Below are 16,806 nucleotides of genomic sequence, written 5' to 3'. Positions count from 1 at the left end.
TGAGGTATTGAGGGGGCACTTTCTGAGGTATTGAGTGAGTAATTTCTGAGGTAGTGAGGGAGCAGTATCAGATGTACTGAGGCGGCACTTTATGACGTATTGAGGGTGCACTATCTGAGGGACTGAGGATGCAATGTCTGAGGTACTGTGGGAGCATGTTCTGAGGTATTGAGTTAGCACTATCTGAGGTACTGAGGGAGCACTTTCTGAGGTATTGAGGGAGTACTATCTGTGGTATTGATGGAGCACTATCTAGGTACTGAGGAAGCGGTTTCTGAGGTATTGAGTGAGCACTTCTGAGGTAATTAGGGAGCATTATCAGAGGTATTGAGGGAACACTTTCTGCAGTACTGCGGGAGCACCTTCTGAGGTACTTAGGAAACACTATCTGAGGTACTGATGGTGCACTATGTGAAGTATTGAGGGAGCCTTTTCTGAGGTATTGAGGGAGCATTTTCTGAGGTACTGAGGGTGCACTATCTGAGTTACTGAGGGAGACCTTTCTGAGGTATTGAGGGAGTACTTTCTGAGGTACTGAGGGAGTACTTTCCGAGGTATTGAGCAAGCACTCTCTGAGGTACTGAGGAATAATATCTGAGGTATTGAGGGAGCACTTTCTGAGGTATTGAGGGAGCACTATTTGATTAACTGAGAAAGCATTCTCTGAGTTACTGAGGGAGCACTTTCTGAGGCATTGAGAAAGCACTATCTGAGCTACTGTGGAAGCAATATTTCAGGTATTGAGGGAGCACTTTCTAAGGTATTGAGTGAGCACTTTCTGAGGCATTGAGGGAGTACTATCTGCGGTATTGATGGAGCACTATCTAGGTACTGAGGAAGCAGTTTCTGAGGTATTGAGTGAGCATTTTCTGAGGTAATGAGGGAGCATTATCAGAGGGAGCACTTTCTGCAGTACTGCGGAAGCACATTCTGAGGTACTTAGGAAGCCCTATCTGACGTATTGACAGTGCACTATGTGAGGTATTGAGAGAGCCTTTCCTGAGGTATTGAGGGAGCATTTTCTGAGGTACTGAGGGTGCACTATCTGAGGTACTGAGGGAGCCCTTTCTGAGGTATTGAGGGAGTACTTTCAGAGGTACTGAGAGAGTACTTTCTGAGGTATTGAGCAAGCATTATCTGAGGTACTGAGGAAGTAATATCTGAGGTATTGAGAGAGCACTTTCTTAGGTTTGAGGAAGCACTATTTCATTTACTGAGGAAGCACTGTCTGATGTACTGAGGGAGCATTTTCTGATGTATTGAGAATGCGCTATGTGAGGTACTGAGGGAGCAATGTCTCAGGTATGAAGGGAGCACTACCTGAGCTACTGAGGGAGCAGTATCTCAGGTATTGAGGGAGCACTTTCTGAGGTATTGAGGAAGCACTGTCTGATGTACTGAGGAAGCACTCTCTGAGGTACTGACGGAGCACATTCTAAGGTATTGAGGAGGCACGACCTGATGTTCTGAGGGAGCACCCTCTGAGGTATTGAGCGAGATCTATCTGAGGTATTGAGGAACACTCTCTGAGGTATTGAGGGAACACTTTCTGAGGTATTGAGGGAGCACTTTCTGAGGTATGAAAGGAGCTCTTCTTGAGGTATTGAGGGAGCACTATTTGAGCTACTGAGGGAGCAATATCTCAGGTTTTGAAGGAGCACTTTCTGAGGTATTGAGGAGGCATTATCTGAGGTATGGAGGGATAACAATCTGAGATATTGAGTGAACACTTTCTGAGATTTTAAGGAAGCAATATTCTGAAGTACTGAAGGTGCACTTTCTGAAGTATTGAGTGAACACTTTCTGAGATATTGAGGGAGCATTATATGAGGTATTGAGGGAGCACTTTCTCAGGTATTGAGGGAGTGCTATCTAAGGTATAGGGAGCAAGGAGGTATTGAGTGAACACATTCTGAGGTATTGAGGGAGCATTATATGAGGTATTGAGGGAGCACTTTCTCAGGTATTGAGGGAGTGCTATCTAAGGTATAGGGAGCAAGGAGGTATTGAGTGAACACATTCTGAGGTATTGAGGGAATACATTCTGAGGTATTGAGGAAGCACTATCTGAGGTTTTGAGGGAGCATTATCTGTGGTTCTGAGGGAGCACATTCTGAGGTACTGAGGGAGCACTTTCTGAGGTACTAATGGTGCACTTTCTGAGGTATTGAGGAGGCGCAATCTGAGGTATTGAGGGAGCACTTTTTGAGGATCTGAAGAAGCGTGATCTGAGGTATTGAGGGAGCACTATCTGAGGTATTGAGGAAGCACTTTCTGAGGTACTGAGGAAGCGCTATCTGAGGTACTGAGGAAGCACTATCTGAGGTACTGAGGGAACATTTACTGAGATACTGTGGGAGCATTATTTGACGTACTGAGGGAGCACTTTCTGAGGTATTGAGGAAGCACTATCTGAACTACTGAGGGAGCAATATCTCAGGTATTGAGGGAGTACTTTCTGAGGTAATGAGGAAGCACTGTCTGAGGTACTGAGGGAGCACCCTCTGAGGTGCTGAGTGTGCACTATCTGAGGTATTGAGGAACACTTTCTGAGATGTTGAGGGAGCACTTTCTGAGATATGGAAGGAGCTCATTTTGAGGTATTGAGGGAGCACTATCTGAGGTATTGAACAAACACTATTTGAGCTACTGAGCGAGCAATATCTCAAATTTGGATGAGAATTTTCTGAGGTAAAGAGGAGGCACTATCTGAGGTACTTTGGAAGCACTCTCTGAGGTACTGAGGGAGCACTTTCTGAGGTATTGAGGAAGCACTACCTGAGGTACTGAGCGAGCACTCTCTGAGATATTGAGGGAGATCTATCTGAGGTATTGAGGAACACTTTCTGAGGTATTGAGGGGATAGTTTCTGAGGTATTGAGGGAGCACTTTCTGAGGTATGGAAGGATCTCTTTTTGAAGTATTGAGGGAGCACTATCTGAGGTACTGAGGGAGCACTATCTGAGGTATTGAGGGAGCACTTTTTGAGATATTGAGGGATCATTATATGAGGTACTGAGGGAGCAATTTCTGAGGTACTGAGTGTGCATTATCTGTGGTATTGAGGGAGCACTATCTGAGGTACTGAGGGAGCACTTTCTGAGGTATTGAAGCAGCACTATCTGAGGAATTGAGGGAGCACATTCTGAGGTATTGAGGGAGCACTTTCTGAGGTATTGAAGAAGCACTATCTGAGGTATTGAGGCAGCATTATCTGAGGTACTGAGGGAGCACATTTTGACGTACTGCGGAATCACTGTCTGAGGTATTGAGGGAGCACTTTCTGAGGTATTGAGGGAGCATTATCTGAGGTATTGAGGGAGCAATTACTGAGGTATTGGGGGAGCACTATCTGAGGTATTGGGGGAGCGCTTTCTGAGGGATTGAGGGAGCATTTTCTAAGGTATTGAGGGAGCAATTACTGAGGAATCGGGGGAGCACTATCTGAGGTATTGGGGAGCTCCTTCTGAGGTATTGAGCGAGTATTTTCTGAGGTATTGAGGAAGCACAATCTGAGGTACTGAGGGAGCAATTTCTGACGTATTAAGGAATCACTGTAAGACGTATTAAGGAAGCACTGTCTGAGGTACTGAGGGAGCAATTTCTGAGGTATTGAGTGTGCACTATCTGACGTATTGAGGGGGCACTTTCTGAGGTATTGAGCGAGTAATTTCTGAGGTATTGAGGGAGCAATATCTGACGTACTGAGGGGGCACTTTCTGACGTATTGAGGGTGCAGTATCTGAAATATTGAGGAAGCAATGTCTGAGGTACTGAGTTAGCACTATCTGAGGTACTGAGGGAGCACTTTCTGAGGTATTGAGCAAGCTCTATCTGAGGTACTGATGGAGCACTTTCTGACATTTTGAGCGTGCATTTTCTAAGGTATTGAGTGAGCACTATCTGAGGTATTGATGAAGCACTATCTAGGTACTGAGGAAGCAATTTCTGAGGTATTGAGTGGGCAATTTCTGAGGTAATGAGGGAACATTATCAGAGGTATTGAGGGAGCATTATCTGAGCTAATGAGAGAGCACTTTCTGCAGTACTGCGGGAGCACCTTCTGAGGTACTTAGGAAGCACTATCTGAGATATTGACAGTGCACTATGTGAGGTATTGAGAGAGCCCTTCTGAGATATTGAGGGAGCATTTTCTGAGGTACTGAGGGTGCACTATTTGAGGTTTTGAAGGAGCATTTTCTGAGGTATTGAGGGAGCATTTTCTGAGATACTGATGGTGCACTACCTGAGGTATTGAGGGAGTACATTCTGAGGTACTGAGGCAGTACTTTCCGAGGTATTGAGCAAGCACTATCTGAGGTACTGAGGAATAATATCTGAGGTATTGAGGGAGCACTTTCTGAAGAATTGAGGGAGCACTATTTGATTTACTGAGGAAGCACTCTCTGAGTTACTGAGAGAGCACTTTCGGAGATATTGAGAAAACACTATCTGAGGTACTGAGGGAGAACTATCTGAGGTATGGAGGGAGCACTTTCTGAGTTATTGAGCAAACACGTTCTGAGCTACTGTGGGAGCAATGTCTCAGGTATTGAGGGAGCACTATCTGATGTACTGAGGGAGCACTCTCTGGGGTATTGAGGGAGATCTATCTGAGGTATTGAGGGACACTCTGTGAGGTATAGAAGGAACACTTTCTGAGGTAGTGAGGGTGCACTTTCTGAGGTATGGAAGGAGCTCTTTTTGAGGTATTGAGGGAGCACTATCTGAGGTACTGAGGGAGCAGTTTCTGATGTATTAAGGAAGCACTGTCCGACGTATTGAGGGAGCAATTTCTGAGTTGTGAGGAAGCACTGCCTGAAGTACAGAGTGTGCACTATCTGACGTACTGAGGGAGCACTTTCTAAGGTATTGAGTGAGAACTATCTGAGGTATTGAGTGAGCACTTTCTGAGGTAATTCGGAGCATTATCAGAGGTATTGAGGGAGCACTTTCTGCAGTACTGCGGGAGCACCTTCTGAGGTACTTAGGAAGCACTATCTGACGTACTGACGGTGCACTATGTGAGGTATTGAGAGAGCCATTTCTGAGTTATTAAGGGAGCATTTTCTGAGGTACTGAGGGTGCATGATCAGAGATACTGATGCTGCACTATTTGAGGTACTGAGGTAGCCCTTTTTGAGGTACTGAGGGAGCACTTTCTGAGGTATTGAGGAAGCACTACCTGAGGTACTGAGGAAGCACTACCTGAGGGACTGAGGAAGCATTATCTGAGGTACTGAGGGAGAATTATCTATGGAACTGAGGGAGCACTATCTGAGGTACTGAGGGATTAGTTTCTGAGGTATTAGATGTGCACTTTCTGAGGTATTGAGGAAGCGCGATCTGGGATATTGAGGGAGAACTATCTGAGGTTTGGAGGGAGTGTTTTCTGATGTAGTGAGGAAGCACTATCTGAGGTATGAGGAAGCACTACCTGAGGTACTGAGGAAGCATTATCTGAGGTACTGAGGGAGCACTTTCTGTGGTACTGAGGAAGCACTTTCTGAAGTATTGAGGGTGCACTATCTGAGGGATTGAGGGAGCACTGTCTGAGGTATTGAGGGAGCAATTCCTGAGGTATTGAGGGAGCACTATCTGAGGTATTGAGTGAGCTCCTTCTGAGGTATTGAGCGAGTAGTTTCTGAGGCATTGAGGAAGCACGATCTGAGGTACTGAGGGAGCACTTTCTGACGTATTGAGGCAGATCTATCTGAGGTATGGAAGAAGCTCTTTCTGAGGTATTGAGAGACCACTATCTGAGGTATTGGGGGAGCTCCTTCTGAGGTATTGAGTGAGTATTTTCTGAGTTTTTGAGGAAGCACTATCTGAGGTACTGAGGGAGTATTTTCTGTTTTTTGAGCAAGCACTATCTGAGTTACTGAGGAAGTAGTATCTGAGTTATTGAGGGTGCACTGTCTGAGGTATTGAGGGAGCATTTTCTGAGGTACTGATGGTGCACTATCTGAGGTACTGAGGGAGCCATTTCTGAGGTATTATGTGTGCACTATCCGAGGAACTGAGCAAGCACTATCTGAGGTCTTGTGGGAGTACTTTCTGAGGTACTGAGTGAGTACTTTCTGTGGTATTGAGCGAGCACTATCTGAGGTACTGAGGAAGCATTATCTGACATACTGAGGGAGCATTTTCTGATGTACTGAGGGAGCACTTTCTGTGGTACTGAGGAAGCACTTTCTGAGGTATTGAGGGAGCTCTATTTGAGGTATTCGGGAGCATTATCTGAGCTATTGAGGGTGCACTGTCTGAGGTATTGAGGGAGCATTTTCTGAGGTTTTGACGGTGCCCTATCTGAGGTACTGAGGGAGCCATTTCTGAGGCATTGTGTGTGCACTATCTGAGGAACTGAGGAAGCTCTAAATGAGGTATTGAGGGATTACTTTCTGAGGCACTGAGGGAGTACTTTCTGTGGTATTGAGCAAGCACTATCTGAGGCACTGAGGAAGTATTATCTGAGGTATTGAGGGAGCACTTTCTGAGGTATTGTGTGTGCACTATCTGAGGTATTGAGGGAGAACTATCTGCGGTATTGTGGGAGTATTTTCTGAGGTACTGAGGGAGTACTGTCTGTGGTATTGAGCAAACATTATCTGAGGTACTGAGGAAGTACTATCTGAGGTATAAAGGGAGCACTTCCTGAGGTACTGAGGAAGCAATATCTGAGGGACTGAGGGGGCCTAATCTGACACACTGAGGGAGCATTATCTGAGGTACTGAGGGAGCACTTTCTGTGGTACTGAGGAAGCACTTTCTGAGGTATTGAGGGTGCACTATCTGAGGTATTGAGGGAGCACTATCTGAGGTACTGAGGGAGCACTGTCTGAAGTACAGAGAGTGCACTATCTGAAGTATTGAGGGAGAACTTTCTGAGGTATTGAGTGAGCACTATCTGAGGTATTGAGGGAGCACTTACTGAGGTATTGTGGGAGCATTTTCTAAAGTATTGAGGTAGCACACTCTGAGGTATTGAGGGAGAACCTTCTGAGGGACGTAGGAAGCACTATCTGAGTTATTGAGGGTGCACTATCTGAGGTATTGAGGGAGCTTTTTCTGAGGTATTGAGGGTGCACTACCTGAGGTATTGAGGGAGCACTTTCTGAGGTAGTGATGGAGCACTTTCTGAGGTACTGAGGGTGTACTATCTGAGGTATTGATGGAGCATTTTCAGAGGTACTGAAGGTGCGCTGGCAAAGGTATTGAGGGAGCACTATCTAAAGTATTGAGGGACCATTATCTGAGGAATTGAGGGAGCACTTTCTGACGTATTGAGAGGGCACTATCTGTGGTATTGAGGGAGCAATTTATGAGGTATTGAGGTAGCAATTACTGAGGTATTGAGGGAGCATTATCTCAGGTATTTGGGGAGCTCCTTCTGTGGTATTGAGCGAGTATTTTCTGCGGTATTGAAGATGCATTATCTGAGTTACTGAGGGAGCACTTTCTGTCGTATTGTGGAAGCACTGTCTGACATATTGAGGGAGCAATTTCTGTGTTGTGAGGAAGCACTGCCTGAAGTACAGAGTGTGCACTATCTGACGTATTGAGGGAGCACTTTCTAACGTATTGAATGTGAACTATCTGAGGTATTGAGTGAGCACTTTCTGAGATATTCAGGAAGCATTATCTGACATACTGAGGGAGCATTATCTGAGGTACTGAGGGAGCACACTTTCTGAGGTACTGAGGGAGCACTTCTGAGGTATTAAGGGTGCACTTTTTGAGGTATTGAGGAAGCGCTATCGGAGGAAGTGATGAAGCACTCTCTAAGGTACTGAGGGAGCATTATCTGAGGTACTGAGGCAGCACTTTCTGTGGTACTGAGGAAGCACTTTCTGACGTATTGAGGGTACATTTTCGGAGGTATTGCGGGAACACTTTTTGTGGTATAAAAGGAGCACTCTTTAGGTATTGAGGGAGCACGATCTTAGGTATGGGGGAGCACTATCTGAGGTATTGAGGGAGCACCTTCTGAGGTATTGAGGAAGCACTATCTGAGCTATTGAGGGAGCATTATCTGTGGTACTGAGGGACCACTTTCTGAGGAACTGAGGGAGCACTTCTGAGGTATTAAGGGTGCACGTTTTGATGTATTGAGGAAGTGCTATCTGAGGTAGTGATGAAGCACTCTCTAAGGTACTGAGGGAGCATGATCTGAGGTACTGAGGGAGCACGTTCTGTGGTACTGAGGAAGCACTTTCTGAGGTCTTGAGGGTGCACTATCTGAGGTATTGAGGGACCAATTTCTGAGGTAGTGAGGGAGCAATTACTGAGGTATTGAGGGAACACTATCTGATGTATTGGCGCAGCGCCTTCTGAGGTATTGAGCGAGTATTTTCTGAGGTATTCAGGAAGCACTATCTGAGGTACTGAGGGAGCACTTTCTGACGCATTAAGGATGCACTGTCCGACATATTGAGGGAGCAATTTCTGAGTTGTGAGGAAGCTCTGCCTGAAGTACAGAGTGTGCACTATCTGACGTATTGAGCGAGCACTTTGCAAGGTATTGAGTGAGAACTATCTAAGGTGCTCAGGGAGCACTTTCTGAGGTATTGACGAAGCATTATCTGAGTTACTGAGGGAGCATTATCTGACGTATTGAGGGAGCATTATCTGAGGTACTGAGGGAACACTTTCTTTGGTACTGAGTAAGAACTTTCTGAGGTATTGAGGAGGCGCTATTGGAGGAGCAATTTTTAGGGATCTGAAGAAGCGTGATCTGAGATATTGAGGGAGTGCTATCTGAGGTATTGAGGAAGAGCTTTCTGAGATAGTGAGGAAACACTATCTGAGGTATGGAGAGAACATTATCTGACATATTGAGGGAGCGCTTTCTAAGGTACTGAGGAAGCACTTTCTGAGGTATTGAGGGAGCACTTTCTGAGGTACTGAGGAAGCACTACCTGAGGTACTGAGGAAGAATTATCTGACATACTGAGGGAGCATTATCTGAGGAACTGAGGGAACACTTTCTGTGGTACTGAGGAAGCAATTTTTGGGTATTGAGGGTGCACTATCTGATGTATTGAGGGAGCACTTTCAGAGGTATTGAGGGAACAATTACTGAGGTATTGAGGGATCACTGTCTGAGGTATTGAGGGAGCTCCTTCTGAGGTATGGAACAAGTATTTTCTAAGGTATTGAGGAAGTACTATCTGAGGTACTGAGGGAGCACTTTCTGACGTATTGAGGAAGCACTGTCCGATGTATTAAGGAAGCACTATCTGAGGTACTGAGTGTGCACTATCTGAGCTATTGAGGGAGCACTGTCTGAGTACTGAGAAAGCACTGCCTGAAGTACAGAGAGTGCACTAGCTTAGGTAGTGAGGGAGCACTTTCTGAGGTATTGAGTAAGCATTATCTAAAGTACTGAGTGAGCACTTTCTGAAGTATTGAGGGTGCACTACCTGAGGTGGTGAGGGAGCACTTTCTGTTGTAGTGATGGAGCACTTTCTGAGGTACTGAGGGTGTACTATCTGAGGAATTGTTGGAGCATTTTCTGAGGTACTGAAGGTGCGCTGGCAAAGGTAGTCAGGGAGTACGATCTGAGGTATTGAGGGAGAACTTACTGAAGTAATGAGACACGTAGTATCTGATGTACTGAGTGAGCCCTTTCTGAGGTAATGGGTGTTCAAATTCGGAGGAACTGAGGAAGCAATATCCGAGGTATTGAGGAAGCACTATCTGAGGGACTGAGGAAGCACTATCTGAGGTAGTGAGGGAGTACTTTCTGAGATATTGAGCAAGAACTATCTGAGGTACTGAGGAAGTACTATCAGAGGTATAAAGGGAGCACTTCCTGAGGTACTGAGGGAGCATTATCTGACATACTGAGGGAGCGTTATCTGAGGCACTGAGGGAGCACTTTCTGTGGAACTGAGGAAGCAATTTCTGAGGTATTGAGGGAGCACTATCTGAGGTATTGAGGGAGCACTGTCTGAGTACTGAGGAAGCACTGCCTGAAGTACAGAGAGTACACTATCTGAAGTACTGAGGGAGCACTTTCTGAGGTATTGAGTGAGCACTATCTGAGGTAATGAGGGATCACTTACTGAGGTATTGTGGGAGCATTTTCTAAAGTATTGAGGTAGCACATTCTGAGGTATTGAGGGAGAACCTTCTGAGGTACTAAGGAAGCACTATCTGAGTTATTGAGGGTGCACTATCTGAGGTATTGAGGGAGCTTTTTCTGAGGTATTGAGGGGGCACTACCTGAGGAATTGAGGGGGCACTTTCTGAGGTAGTGGTGGAGCACTTTCTGAGGTACTGAGGGTGTACTATCTGAGGCATTGATGGAGCATTTTCAGAGGTACTGAAGGTGCGCTGGCAAAGGTATTGAGGGAGCATTATCTGAGGTATTGAGGGAGCACTATCTGAGGAATTGAGGGAGCACTTTCTGAGGTAATGAGGGACGGACTATCTGAGGTACTGAGGTAGCCCTTTCTGAGGTATTGGGTGTGCAGTATCTGAGGTACTGAGGAAGCCCTATCTGAGGTATTGAGGGAGCACCTTCTGAGGTATTGAGGAAGCCCTATTTGATTTGCTGAGGAAGCACTCACTGAGGTACTGAGGTAGCACTTTCTCAGGTATTGAGGAAGCACTATCTGAGATACTGAGGTTGTACTGTCTGAGGTATTGAGCAAGCACCATCTGAGGTAATGAGGATGCAATATCTCAGGTATTGAGGGAGCACTTACTGAGGTAATGAGGAAGCACTATCTGAGGTACTGAGGGTGCAATATCTCAGGTATTGAGGGAGCACTTTCTGAGGTAGGAAGGAAGCACTATCGGATGTGCTGAGGAAGCACTCTCTGAGGTACTGATGGAGCACTCTCTGAGGTATTGAGCAAGCATTTCCTGACGAACTGAGGGAGCACTTTCTGAGGTACTGAGGGTGTACGATCTGAGGTATTGTTGGAGCATTTTCTGAGGTACTGAAGGTGCGCTGGCAAAGGTATTGAGGGAGCACTATCTGAGGTATTGTGGGAGCATTATCTGAGGAATTGAGGGAGCAATTTATGAGATATTGAGGGAGTAATTACTGACGTATTGAGGAAGCACTATCTGAGGTATTTGGGGAGCTCCTTCTGTTGTATTGAGCGAGTATTTTCTGCGGTATTGAGAAAGCAGTATCTAAGGTACTGAGGGAGCACTTTCTGACGTATTAAGGAAGCACTGTCCGACATATTGAGGGAGCAATTTCTGAGTTGTGAGGAAGCACTGCCTGAAGTACAGAGTGTGCATTATCTGAGGTATTGAGGGACCACTTTCTAAGGTATTGAGTGTGAACTATCTGAGGTATTGAGGGAGCACTTTCTGAGATATTGAGGAAGCATTATCTGACATACTGAGGGAGCATTATCTGAGGTACTGAGGGAGCACTTTCTTTGGTACTGAGGAAGCACTTTCTGAGGTATTGAGGGTGCACTATCGGAGGAATTGCGGGAACACTTTCTGAGGTATTACGTGAACACATTTTGTGTATAAAGGGAGCACTCCCTAAGGTATTGAGGGACCACTATCTTAGGTATTGAGGAAGCACTATCTGAGCTATTGAGGGAGCATTATCTGACATACTGAGGGAGCATTATCTGATGTACTGAGGGAGCACTTTCTGTGGTACTGAGGAAACACTTTCTGAGGTATTGCGGGTGCACTATCTGAGGTATTGAGGGAGCACTTTCTGAGGTAGTGAGTGAGCAATAACTGATGTATTGAGGGAGCACTATCAGATGTATTGGGGGAGCGCCTTCTGAGGTATTGAGCGAGTATTTTCTGAGGTATTGTGGAAGCACTATCTGGGGTACTGTAGGAGCACTTTCTGACTTATTAAGGAAGCACTATTCGACATATTGAGAGAGTAATTTCCGAGTTGTGAGGAAGCACTGCCTGAAGTACAGAGTGTGCACTATCTGACGTATTGAGCGAGCACCTTGTAAGGTATTGAATGAGAACTATCTGAGGTATTGAGGGAGCACTTTCTGAGGTATGGAGGAAGCACTATCTGAGGTACTGAGCGAGCATTATCTGACGTACTGAGGGAGGATTATCTGAGGTACTGAGGGAACACTTTCTTTGTTACTGAGGAAGCACTTTCTGAGGTACTGATGTGCACTATCTGAGGTATTGAGGGTGCACTATCGGAGGTATTGAGGGAGCACTTTCTGAGGTATTGCGGAAGCACTATGTGAGGTACTGAGTTTTCAATAACTCAAGTATTGAGGGACACTTTCTGAGGTACTCAGGAAGCACTGCCTGAGGTACTGAGGGAGCACTTTCTGAGGTATTGAGGAAGCACTGCCTGAGGTACTGAGGGAGCACTCTTTAAGGTTTTGAAGGAGATCTATATGAGGTATTGAGGAACACTATCTGAGGTATTGAGGGAGCACTCTCTGAGGAACTGAGAGAGCACTATCTTAGGTATGGGGAGCACTATCTGAGGTATTGAGGGATCACATTCTGAGGTATTGAGGGAGCATTATCTGTGGTACTGAAGAAGCACTTTCTGAGGTATTAAGGGTGCACTTTCTGAGGTATTGAGGAAGCACTATCTGAGGTATTGAGGCAGCACTTTCTGAGGTTCTGATGAAGCACTCTCTGAGGTACTGAGGGAGCATTATCTGAGCTACAGAGGGAGCACTTTCTGACGTATTAAGGAAGCACTGTCCGACGTATTGACAGAGCAATTTCTGAGTTGTGAGGAAGCAATGCCTGAAGTAGAGTGTGCACAATCTGACGTATTGAGGGAGCACTTTCTAAGGTATTGAGTGAGCAATTACTGAGGTATTGCGGGAGCAATATCTGAGGTATTGAGGGAGCACTTTATGTGGTATTGAGGGAGCAATTACTGAGGTATTGAGGGAGCACTATCTGAGGTATTTGGGGAGCTCCTTCTGTGATATTGAGCGAGTATTTTCTGCGGTATTGAGGAAGCATTATCTAAGGTACTGAGGGAGCACTTTCTGACGTATTTGGAAGCACTGTCCGACGTATTGAAAGAGCAATTTCTGAGTTGTGAGGCAGCACTGCCTGAAGTACAGAGTGTGCACTATCTGACGTATTGAGGGAGCACTTTCTAAGGTATTGAGTGAGAACTATCTGAGGTATTGAGTGAGCACTTTCTGAGATATTGAGGAAGCATTATCTGACATACTGAGGGAGCATTATCTGAGGTACTGAGGGAGCACTTTCTGACGTATTAAGGAAGCACTGTCCGACGTATTGAAAGAGCAATTTCTGAGTTGTGAGGCAGCACTGCCTGAAGTACAGAGTGTGCACTATCTGACGTACTGAGGAAGCACTTTCTGAGTTATTGAGGGAGCACTTTCTGAGGTACTGAGGAAGCACTACCTGAGGTATTGAGGAAGCATTATCTGACATACTGAGGGAGCATTATCTGAGGTACTGAGGGAGCACTTTCTTTGGTACTGAGGAAGTACTTTCTGAGGTATTGAGGGTGCACTATCGGAGGTATTGCGGGAACACTTTCTGAGGTATTGCTTGAACACATTTTGTGATATAAAGGGAGCACTACCTGATGTATTGAGGAAGCACTATCTTAGGTATGGGGGAGCACTATCTGCGGTATTGAGGGAGCACATTCCGAGGTATTGAGGGAGCACCTTCTGAGGTATTGAGGAAGCACTATCTGAGCTATTGAGGGAGCATTATCTGTGGTACTGAGGGAGCACACTTTCTGAGGTACTGAGGGAGTACTTCTGAGGTATTAAGGGTGCACTTTTTGAGGTATTGAGGAAGCGTGATCGGAGGAAGTGATGAAGCACTCTCTAAGGTACTGAGGGAGCATTATCAGAGGTACTGAGAGAGCACTTTCTGTGGTACTGAGGAAGCACTTTCTGAGGTATTGCGGGTGCACTATCTGAGGTATTGTAGGGAGAACTTTCTGAGGTAGTGACGGAGCAATTACTGAGGTATTGAGGGAACACTATCTGATGTGTTGTGGGAGCGCCTTCTGAGGTATTGAGCGAGTATTTTCTGAGGTATTGAGGAAGCACTATCTGAGGTACTGAGGGAGCACTTTCTGACGTATTAAGGAAGCACTGTCCGACATATTGAGGGAGCAATTTCTGAGTTGTGAGGCAGCTCTGCCTGAAGTACAGAGTGTGCACTATCTGACGTATTAAGTGAGCACTTTGTAAGGTATTGGGTGAGAACTATCTGAGGTACTGAGGGAGCATTTATCTGACATACTGAGGGAGCATAATCTGAGGTACTGAGGGAGAACTTTCTTTGGTAGTGAGGGAGCACTTTCTGAGGTATTTAGGAGGCGCTATCTGAGGTATTGGAGGAGCAATTTTTGAGGATCTGAAGAAGCGTGATCTGAGATATTGAGGGAGTGCTATCTGAGGTATTGAGGAAGAGCTTTCTGAGATAGTGAGGAAACACTATCTGAGGTATGGAGAGAACATTATCTGACATATTGAGGGAGCGCTTTCTAAGGTACTGAGGAAGCACTTTCTGAGTTATTGAGGGAGCACTTTCTGAGGTACTGAGGAAGCACTACCTGAGGTACTGAGGAAGAATTATCTGACATACTGAGGGAGCATTATCTGAGGTACTAAGGGAACACTTTCTGTGGTACTGAGGAAGCACTTTTTGAAGTATTGAGGGTGCACTATCTGAGGTATTGAGGGAGCACTTTCAGAGGTATTGAGGGAACAATTACTGAGGTATTGAGGGAGCACTATCTGAGGTATTGAGGGAGCTCCTTCTGAGGTATGGAACAAGTATTTTCGAAGGTGTTGAGGAAGGACTATCTGAGGTACTGAGGGAGCACTTTCTGACGTATTGAGGAAGCACTGTCCGACGTATTAAGGAAGCACTATCTGAGGTATTGAGTGTGCATTATCTAAAGTACTGAGTGAGCACTTTCTGAAGTATTGAGGGTGCACTACCTGAGGTGGTGAGGGAGCACTTTCTGTTGTAGTGATGGAGCACTTCCTGACGTACTGAGGGTGTACTATCTGAGGAATTGTTGGAGCATTTTCTGAGGTACTGAAGGTGCGCTGGCTAAGGTATTCAGGGAGTACTATCTGAGGTATTGAAGGAGAACTTACTGAAGTAATGAGACACGTAGTATCTGATGTACTGAGTGAGCCCTTTCTGAGGTAATGGGTGTGCAAATTCGGAGGAACTGAGGAAGCAATATCCGAGGTATTGAGGAAGCACTATCTGAGGTACTGTGGAAGCACTATCTGAGGTAGTGAGGGAGTACTTTCTGAGATATTGAGCAAGAACTATCTGAGGTACTGAGGAAGTACTATCTGAGGTATAAAGGGAGCACTTCCTGAGGTACTGAGGGAGCATTATCTGACATACTGAGGGAGCGTTATCTGAGGTACTGAGGGAGCACTTTCTGTGGAACTGAGGAAGCACTTTCTGAGGTATTGAGGGTGCACTATCTGAGGTATTGAGGGAGCACTGTCTGAGTACTGAGGAAGCACTGCCTGAAGTACAGAGAGTACACTATCTGAAGTACTGAGGGAGCACTTTCTGAGGTATTGAGTGAGCACTATCTGAGGTATTGAGGGAGAACCTTCTGAGGGATTTAGGAAGCACTATCTGAGTTATTGAGGGTGCACTATCTGAGGTATTAAGGGAGCTTTTTCTGAGGTATTGAGGGGGCACTACCTGAGGAATTGAGGGGGCACTTTCTGAGGTAGTGGTGGAGCATTTTCTGAGGTACTGAGGGTGTACTATCTGAGGTATTGATGGAGCATTTTCAGAGGTACTGAAGGTGCGCTGGCAAAGGTATTGAGGGAGCACTATCTGAGGTATTGATGGAGCACTATCTGAGGAATTGAGGGAGCACTTTCTGAGGTAATGAGGGACGGACTATCTGATGTACTGAGGTAGCCCTTTCTGAGGTATTGTGTGTGCAGTATCTGAGGTACTGAGGAAGCACTATCTGAGGTATTGAGGGAGCACCTTCTGAGGTATTGAGGAAACCCTATTTGATTTGCTGAGGAAGCACTCACTGAGGTACTGAGGTAGCACTTTCTCAGGTATTGAGGAAGCACTATCTGAGATACTGAGGTTGTACTGTCTGAGGTATTGAGCAAGCACTATCTGAGGTACTGAGGATGCAATATCTCAGGTATTGAGGGAGCACTTACTGAGGTATTGAGGAAGCACTATCTGAGGTACTGAGGGTGCAATATCTCAGGTATTGAGGGAGCACTTTCTGAGGTAGGAAGGAAGCACTATCGGATATACTGAGGAAGCACTCTCTGAGGTACTGATGGAGCACTCTCTGAGGTATTGAGCAAGCATTTCCTGAGGAACTGAGGGAACACTCTCTGAGGTATTGAGGGTGCTCCTTCTGAGGTATGGAAGAAGCTCTTTCTGAGGTATTGAGGGAGCACTATTTGAGGAACTGAGGAAACACTATCTGAGGAACTGTGGGAACACTCTCTGAGGTATTGAGGGAACACTATCTGAGCCATTGAGGGAACATTAGCTGTGGTACTGTGGAAGCACTTTCTGAGGTATTGCGGGTGCACTATCTAAGGTATTGAGGGACCACTTTCTGAGGTAGTGAGGGAGAAATTACTGAGGTATTGAGGGAACACTATCTGATGTATTGGGGGAGCGCCTTCTGAGGTATTGAGCGTGTATTTTCTGAGGTATTAAGGAAGCACTGTCTGAGGTACTGAGGGAGCACTTTCTGACATATTAAGGAAGCACTGTCCGACATATTGAGGGAGCAATTGCTGCGTTGTGAGGAAGTACTGCCTGAAGTACAGAGTGTGAACTAACTGACGTATGGAC

This window comes from Chiloscyllium punctatum, chromosome 30 (assembly GCF_047496795.1).
Source record: "Chiloscyllium punctatum isolate Juve2018m chromosome 30, sChiPun1.3, whole genome shotgun sequence".
NCBI lineage: Eukaryota > Metazoa > Chordata > Chondrichthyes > Orectolobiformes > Hemiscylliidae > Chiloscyllium > Chiloscyllium punctatum.
Note: the sequence above shows the minus strand (reverse complement) of the source record.